We start from the raw sequence: 8,990 nt of genomic DNA, 5'->3' as shown, positions 1-8,990 counted from the left end.
CGAAGAGAAGCACCGGCTGCTTGACGTGCCCATCTGCAGCCAGGGACGTGTATGCATGGGTATTTGTTGTGACAGTGTTTGTGGGTAATATTCAGGCACTCTTGTGACAGGATAAAACTATCCTCTTGCAGAGAGACTTCTTTAAAAAAACCCTTTCCATCTGTTTTTATGCAACAGACTCATCCACTTATTTCAAACCATGGTTAAATTTATTTCCCTGACATGGAGTCTGTGATTTCAATACAGACCGATGGATACCCACACGCCCACGAAGCTACAAAAGGTTTTCAAGGGGCATTTAAATCGTGTCATGTGTAAAGAATCCTCCTGCTTTCCCTAATTCATCTACAATAAGCATGGGCGCAACACAAAGGCCTGAGGAAGTAGTTGTCAACTTCTGGTGTCCAAAACAAAAAACAAACCAAAATCTTGCTTCTAGTTAACTTTCATCATCTATATCACCAAGAAAATACAACTTCCACACAACACGAGTATCTCTGCCCCACATGAATGCTGAGCCCAAGCTGCCAATTAGGGTTGCTGCCCTCCGTAGCCCCTGCCGTACCCGGCCTTCCCGCTGGTGCTCAGCTCCGATCAACCTGCGCAAAACCCCTTTTCCATATGCTGGCTGGGGTCTGCGGTGGTTAACGCTTCACAGGCACACTGCCATCTGGAGTACTGTCAGAAACCTTCAGGAAGGCAAGATAAACACTTGCTGAGGCACTCGGACTGTGTTCTGGACAGCAAAAAGTGAAGTATTCATGTATCGTAAAGATTTTCCAGGCTGTTTTTTAACATTTTGGTTTGAACAGTCTGAATTCCTAATCTCCTGTTTTGTTTTAATACAGGTGTATACAGCTTTTTAAACTCTGCCTTTTGGTGTCTGTAATTTGACCTATGTTTGATGTTTCATAGAAGGGATACTGATGTGTGTCCAGTCTAGTAAGTGAAAGTCACTGCATTTCGCTGTCAGACACTTACTGTGGAAGATGCAGCTACGTGATCTGTTCCATGTCTCGCAGTGATGTAGCTCAGCCCTTCCTTTCAATATACAAAGGGGGCTTATAGAGAAAGACAGAGATTTTTTACTGGGGCCTGTAGTGACAGGACAAGGGGCAATGGTTTTAAACTGAAAGGGGGTAGATTTAGATTGGACAAGAGAAATATTTTACATTGAGGGTGGTGAGGCACTGGCACAGGTTGCCCAGAGAGGTTGTGGATGTCCCCTCCCTGGAAGTGTTAGAGGCCGGGCTGGGTGGGGCTTTGAGCAGCCTGGTCTAGCAGAGGTGTCCCTGCCCATGGCAGGGGGGTTGCACTAGGTGATCTTTAAGGTCCCTTCCAACCCAAACCATTCTATGATTCCTTTGAATGCTGAGGAGCTTCCCATGCCCAGTCCTGGTCTGTGACTCGTCTGGCACCAAGGATTCAGCTCCAGGCAGTGCTGCTGTGGAGGGGCTAAGGTGCACAGGTACACAGCTGTGCCAGAAACTCCTTTCTTATTGATGACGTAAAGTACCAGCAGACACAAGTGGATGCGCCGTTGTACTGGGTTTGGTTTGAATGAAACAGGTAATAAATCACATATGGTAATAAAGAGAATAATACTGTAAGATTACAAGTGATGGGGAAGCTCAGACGAGAGGAAGTGTGCACCAAATGGCTCCCTGCTCCACAAGGTCTGCTGAAGTCCCAGGACTGAAACTCCAGTTTCTCTGGCTGCCTACATTTAACATCTGAAAAATCATATCGGTGAGTGTTTTGCCAGGCTTTTTTTCCTTTATGAACACAACTTCTTAAAAATTTAATCACCAAGAAAAAAATGTCATTCTTCCATGGTAATGCAGAGGAGAAAATAAAGAAATCCACACAGCAGGAAAGAGTCTGGAACATGTGGCAAGCTGTTTTACTCGTATCACAGTATTTTGCACTTATTATAGTGCCTTTGATCCGATGGCCTTGGAGGATTTTGAGTTATGACTGATCTTTGGTCTTTTTGTTTCCCACTCCTGATAAAAAAGGCTTTGTCTTCATTTTTCTGCCAGAGTAAACTGATTTGCTGAGATTTTCCTCAAATTGTAAAGCCAGAAACAAAACCGCGACTGCAACTCAGGTCACTGCATTCCCCCTCCACGCCTTCTTTTAGACCCATCTCACTTTTGTGTCAACATTTCCAAAAGGGGACAGAGTCCAAAATATAGTGGTTAAAAAACACAAGTCGCCCCTATGATTACATGATAGAAATTGTAAAGACCCCAGCTAACAGGAGGATGAGCACAGGGTAAATACATAGGCTACATTATTAAACCCTTTGAAGCACACTGGATTATGTTTGCACATAACACACCTGCTGTGATGCTAAGGACCAAGATCTGTCTTTGTTAACGTGCTGCCCAAATTTCATCAGGAACATATTTTTCATTAAAATACTTCAGCAGTCTCTGAGGCATCTGGCTAGTGGCGGATGAAATGCTGTGTTCCTTCCCATTAAAGTTGGTCTCCCTGGAGGGTGAGAAACTAATAACAGAAGGGACAGGAGAAAGAGGGAGCAGACGAATACTCATTTAGCCCACAACCATAATGTTGAGAACAAAATGAATTTAGACACCGAAGGATACAAAGAGAAAGTGACCTTTAATTGCTGATCTGTAGCACCAGCCGCCGGTACGGTAAGTGGGGAGCGTGCAGACGGATCCCACCTGAGCGCAGACCCAGTTAGCTGCTGTGCTGAGGTGGCCCACACGGCAAAAATGTTACAGGCAGCTGTGACAGGAAGGTCAGGTAGGGAAAAGCATCCTGACCTCCACAAATGGGATTACTCTTTCCCAGCTGCTGGCCGCTGTGCAGAACACACTTGCACATGTAGTGGTGGGCAGTGTCAGAGGCCATGGGCAGCTGCCCCCTGCTTAGCCAGGCCAGAGCAGCCATGGTGACTCCAGCCACAAGCTGAAACAGATCTGCCTGATTTTACCCAAACCAGATTAAGGGCATTTATATGAAGGGCACCACCACCAGACTGACTGGGTTGGTGGTTTTCAATAGGCATAAGGTGGTGTGTTGGTTTGTGGCTCTTTCCCCTCTGCCAGCACAGTTGGGTCAGGAAGAAAATGTCTTTTTTTTTTCCATTGGCATAAAATCAAGATTCGTGTAGTAGCACATATTGTCTACAGACCACCAGGTGTGAAAGCAGAATGGCTGGCTACCAAATTCCCTCTCTGCTCTGCATTGGGGGGAGAGATGTGACATTGTGTGTGATTTCTATCTGTGCAAAATATGCTAGAAGTCTCCCCTTGCTGATATTAAAATGACCTCAAGCTTCCTAACAGGAGCAGTAATAATATCCTGACTCAGAAGGAGAAGCGTGCAAGCAAGAGAAATCTCTTATTTGCCTGCATCTGCACTGGCAAAGAAGAATTAATAGTGAAACCCCCAAAGTAGTGCTGGCTGGGAGACAAGCTAGTTACGGATGAACAAGGTAAGGGCCAAAACAGTAATATAAATATTTGGTGGTTTAGGGGGAAACTTCAGAAAGCTGAAAACAGGGAGAAACTGAAACATGTCCTTTTGGAAATGATACCTCTGCATTGTTCAAGAAAATTTTTCAAGCTATCAAAAAAAAAAAAAAAAGAAATGTTGCACTAGCTGAAAACACTACAGTCTTGACTGGAGAACTGACAAGAATACTAATAATTTAACTACAGAAGACATTTAGATTAATAAAAATAAGTAGAAAAAATGTAGAATTGTCAGGAATTGGTAGAAATCAGAAGCATAAAACTGGTAAAGAACTTAAAAGAAGATGAGATCTGCAGCCAGTGATGTCAAGTGATAAAGATTTTTCTGATTTTAATATATATTTGAAATGAATGGTAGCTGTTTTACTGATCTACTGCTATGTGAAAAATTTGACTTGTCAGTTGGAATGCAAAAGAAACACAGATGTTCAATAAATATTTCTGTTCTGTTTTGGGGTGGAAAACAGATGATAGAGCCATATTCCAGGATGGTAACAAAATACTTTCTGTTCCAATGCAAGCCTGAGAAGTTAAAATAAGAGCAGCTCCAGTTAAACAACTTAAAATCAGCAGTTCTGCATAAACTTCCATCCGACAATTTGTAATATTATTCTTCCAATCAGTCTGGAGATGCTGTGGAGCTTTCAGACCACTAGATGAATACTCGTGTGTGGGGTTTTATTGGTTTGGTTGGCTTGTAAAGTGAGAGCAGCCCTGGCTGATACAGACCTGTCAGCCTTACCCTGATTGCAGACACAGGCATGGAAAAGCTGATAATAAAAAGGGAGAGTACTGTCACCAATGATACTTGACAAAGGTTGGTGGAAAATTATAAACTTACTTAGATAAAGCACAAGTTTGATGAGTAGAGGTAGCAATGTTAAAATGTAATAATACATTTCCATAGAACATTTGGTTTGGTAACCCCTGACGTTTCCACCAAGGACACTTCTGCAAAATTAGCACAGCGTGCATTACAAGGATTAAATATTGACTAATTGGCCTCAAGATGTCCTTTTAATGTGTCATCTTCATGCAGTACATATTTACCTAAAGATTTAAGCATGGGTTAGGCTTTAGCAATTCCAAACTTTTATCAGAGACCTGAAAGAGGAGATAACATCATCACCGCTCAGGTTTTCAGGTAACACACAAACTGGGAGAATGGTAAGTCCTGAAGACAGGTTACTACCACTGAGCAATCTCTGAGGAATCTGGGCTTTAGCGAACAATACATATTTTAATATAGCTCCCATAAAATGACATATCTAGGAACAAAGATTGCAGGACATGCTTTATATGATGTGCAGCTCCCTCTGGGATACTCATTACAAAGACCTGGAGATCGTACTGAGTTGTTAGCTAATCTTGAGCTCCCAGTGTCACATCAATTAGTTCGTGCTGCTGCTCACAGGTTTTGAGCAGAGAAAAATGTCACCTTACTTTTACAAGTCTTTTGTCACTATCCCACCTGAAAGTATTATGACCAAGCGCAAGAAATATGACCTCGATCAAATCAGTATGAGGAAACATAAAACTTATAGGAAAATTGGGGAGAGAGTAGTTATCATTGATATCTTATCAAAATAAAGAGATGATCAAGTGAAATTCATCTGTCACTATAAGAAATAATCACACAACCGTAGCATGAAGCACAACCCCTGAGGAAGCAGGAACACATCTGTAAGCTGCCGGGCAAGCTGCAGGGCCGGCTTAATCAGATGAAGCCCTGAGTCTTTCCATCTATGCTGTTGGTTAATAACCCCACTGTGGTTCAGGCTTACAGTTTTTATACTGTGCTTAGGAAAAGTCTAGCTTTGGACACCCGCCGGGAAACCAGGCTGCAGTGCATTTAGCCCTGTGCAGTTTTACGGGAGACCACCCTCAAACCCCATTTTCCTTCTTTCTTAAGAGACCCACAGGAATGAGAGTCCAGCAGAAGTCAGACATGTAAGTTACATTCGCATCTGAGCTATGTCAATGGGGAGTGAACTGAGCACGAACATAGCTTCAAGCACATATTTGATAGCGTGGGCATGCTGTCTGTGTGCGATGGCTGGGAGTATAAAAACTGGGGAAACAAATTACCTCTGCAATTAGTACTTTTGCAATAGCTTTTCTTGGTCCAGTGCTGGTATTCACAATTTAAGGTGGCTATTAGGTAACTAGGGTAAACCTTGGGAAGAGCAAAAAATAGGACAATGTGATAGGCAGAAGGACTCCGAATGATTTATCTGTTTAAAAAACAATTACATTCCAAGACACCCGGCATGAAGGGAACTCACCCTTAATAGAGGGCTTATTAAATATAAGGTCCAGTGGCTAGAAACTGAAGCTAAACAAACTCTGATTACATACACTGAAAACATTTTTACAACAGGTAATCGTCATTGGAATAATTTGCCAAGAGCTGCGGTGGGATTTCCCAGAAGTTGCAATCTTTTGTTATTCCTAAAAGAGGAGTTCTACTTCAAACACAAATTAAGTAAGGGAAGTCCTACAGCTTCTGTTGCCCAAGAGGTCAAGCGAGATGGTTGTACTAGTCTCTTCTGGCCTTGTAACCTATAAATAGATTGGAGTCCCAGAGGAAAAAAAACTTATCCTTATCTCGGGCTTTCCCAAAACATTGTGGAAAAACAATAGGAATGCAGAAAGATCAGAAATAGTCACTTTGCAACTGTTGTGCTAAGTTTGGTATTTCTACTGAAGAGACCGAAACATTTTGTGATCTTATTCCAGAACATCTTTTAAGCTCTTCCTTCTTGCTGTCAGAGCTCAGCCATACCAATACACCCATTTTCAGAACTGTTAACTAGTCAGCGTTTGATAATTGTAACAAAGGTTGGGTTTGAAGTCGGTGGGAGTTTTGCCATTCTCATTTAATGGGTGGATCAAACCAAAGTATCTTTGCAATTTAAGGACACACCTCAAATTCTCCATCCGATGTGTAGTGAAACTCAGGGGAATTATGCCACACACACACACAACTGCTGAGTCTGGCTGAAAGAACAGAGGTTTCTCATATACTGTGTCAAATAGTGTTATATTTAGGCAACATTTGAAAAGAATTCTATCTACGTGAAGTGAATCATTAAATAGCCACAGTACAAATGCCATATCAGCAATAGACAGAAATTTATTCTGTGCAACTGTGCTGCCTTTATTTTCTTTGCAAAAAGAGAGTACTTCACACAGCGTGTATCCTCCTGCAAATTTTTTGATTAAAAGAAAATAACAAGTCCTGTCTTTGAGTTTCTGGGAGTGTTCTGCATGTATGAAGCGAGGGACACAGCAGCATTGATTTGACTGTTGACTTCAAAAATACAGTGAAACAGCATTTAGATTATATCAGTCCCCTCCTTTACTTACTCCCTGAGATAGCGGATGATGAATTATCATCAAAATTAAGTGAAACCCTGCAAGTACAGAGAATACTTTGAATTGAAGAAAACAATGCAAAACATCTAAATACTTTGAGCCTTATGCTCAGAGCAGGACTACATTCACGAAAGTTCTGCGACTATTCCAGCAGTACCAGCTCCTTTTACCTTGAACGTGGTGTCCATCACTGCTGTGAGCATGGCAGAGCAGGGTTCAATGTGCTCTTTCATCAGTGGGAATTTGAAGTCATGGCATTCACAGTCCAGTGGGAAAGCAGGAGACCAGGATCCCACCTGGTCTTTGGTCTGGAGCAGGGATATGAAGCAGGGTGGTTTCTGTCAGGTCCACCCCTCACAAGTGTGTGCTAACAAGCAGGCTATGGGGTTTTCTGAAACTGAGGTTTCCTCACTCCTGAAGTTTTTGTGTTTTGGTGTTTTTTTAAATATTTGTATAATACTTTAATTGTAAACCACAAAGAAAAACTACTCTCAAGCCTGCTGGCTAGGACAGCTACCTGTCAGATATGACACTTGGACCTCTGCTCCAAAAAGTTTTTAAGTATTTCCTTAAAATAAAGATGAATGTTGCTAACAGAGATGCCCAGAATATACTCATAGCATGAGTACTTGCAGCTCATTCTTGGGAAAACAAAATGATAGTTGAAGTCTTCCCAACAGAAGATGACTGGAATTAGAATGTCTTGCATTTCACATGAATGCCTGAAGCACTGAGAATTAGGATGAAATGGGAACTGCTGGAATAGGATAAACAACGCAATTGTCAGATTTGTGAATCTAGCTCAGAAAAAAAAACATTGGAGGGGGTTCCTCCCAAAGAAAACAGTGATTTCATATCAAAACTACAAATAATTTTGAATCAGCCATTCACTGCCTTTACAGTGTGTATTTTGAGAGAACTGTCCAGTTCCCACACTTGAGGAAGCAAGAAGTTCTACTGTCAGCAACAGGCTCCCGCTGTCTTCCACTACTGTCGTCATGAATTCAGTGACAATACTTCCAAAAAGCAGAGTCAGGCCCTTTGGACAAACTAAAAGTCCTGTTAGAAGAAGTGAGCATTAGAGTTTAGCTGATCAATATGCAGCCAGCAGCGATTATTAAAGATACACTTCTGAAGACTTCCAAATACACATACATACATATTTATCTTTCAGAGAAAAATAATGTTTGCACTTCAGAAATACAGTTCAGATTAGATCCATGTTTCCATAGGCTGAATATAATTTTCCTGAAAACAAAGGCAAATGAGAAATGGAAAAGACATACAGATCCCTGAGCAGCATTCTTTTCCTGTCAGAGGTATAAAAAGGCCCGTTTTTTCAAATGAAAAACATAATCATCATTTAAGACTGCTCCATAAAAAACCAAGCCCTTTTTGAACAAACCTCTGTTACAAACCTCTGTTCAAAGGACTGTATAATTGGGCAGCCCTGGCAAAATGAGATAATGTTCATGTAGCATGATACAAATATTCTAGGAATAATCAACACATGAAAGGTTCATATAGGTACCTTCTGTATTAAACTAGATGAGAATGGCAACTCCTCTATTTTCCTCTCTCCTATAATCCTGCTTCAATACAGACAATAGATTCTTTTGCTGGTAGTACCAAGGGACTGGGCAATGATGGTTTAGGACAGTGTGAGGTACTACCATGATACCACACACTCGTAAACATGTCACTCCATTTGTTTGCCCAACAGCTGGCTCTCAGAATTGAATCCGACATATGAGTTCTGTTTTTCAGCTTCACGTTCAAAGGTGTCAAATGCCTTTCCAACGCTAGCACAGGATGTATGCGTGGCTCGGACTCAGACTGTTCCCTCATGAAACTGGTGCTTGCGTAGACATGCATAGTTTTGTGATTCTGGCTGGGATGGGTCACAGGCTACAGGGTCAGCAACAGAACCAGGGCATTCTAATTAAATTTAATTCTACCTTTTAATGTTAAATCAAAACTATCTTATACCCTTTTAGGTACAAAATGACACAGCTAAAATATGAAGTGCTTTAAAAACCTGCCCCACTGAACCACAAGATTTTGATGTGTAAAGATTTTAAAGCTGCCCAAAACATTTAG

Source organism: Strix uralensis, chromosome 2 (genome assembly GCF_047716275.1).
Source record: "Strix uralensis isolate ZFMK-TIS-50842 chromosome 2, bStrUra1, whole genome shotgun sequence".
Classification (NCBI taxonomy): domain Eukaryota; kingdom Metazoa; phylum Chordata; class Aves; order Strigiformes; family Strigidae; genus Strix; species Strix uralensis.
This window is presented reverse-complemented; position numbering follows the sequence as displayed.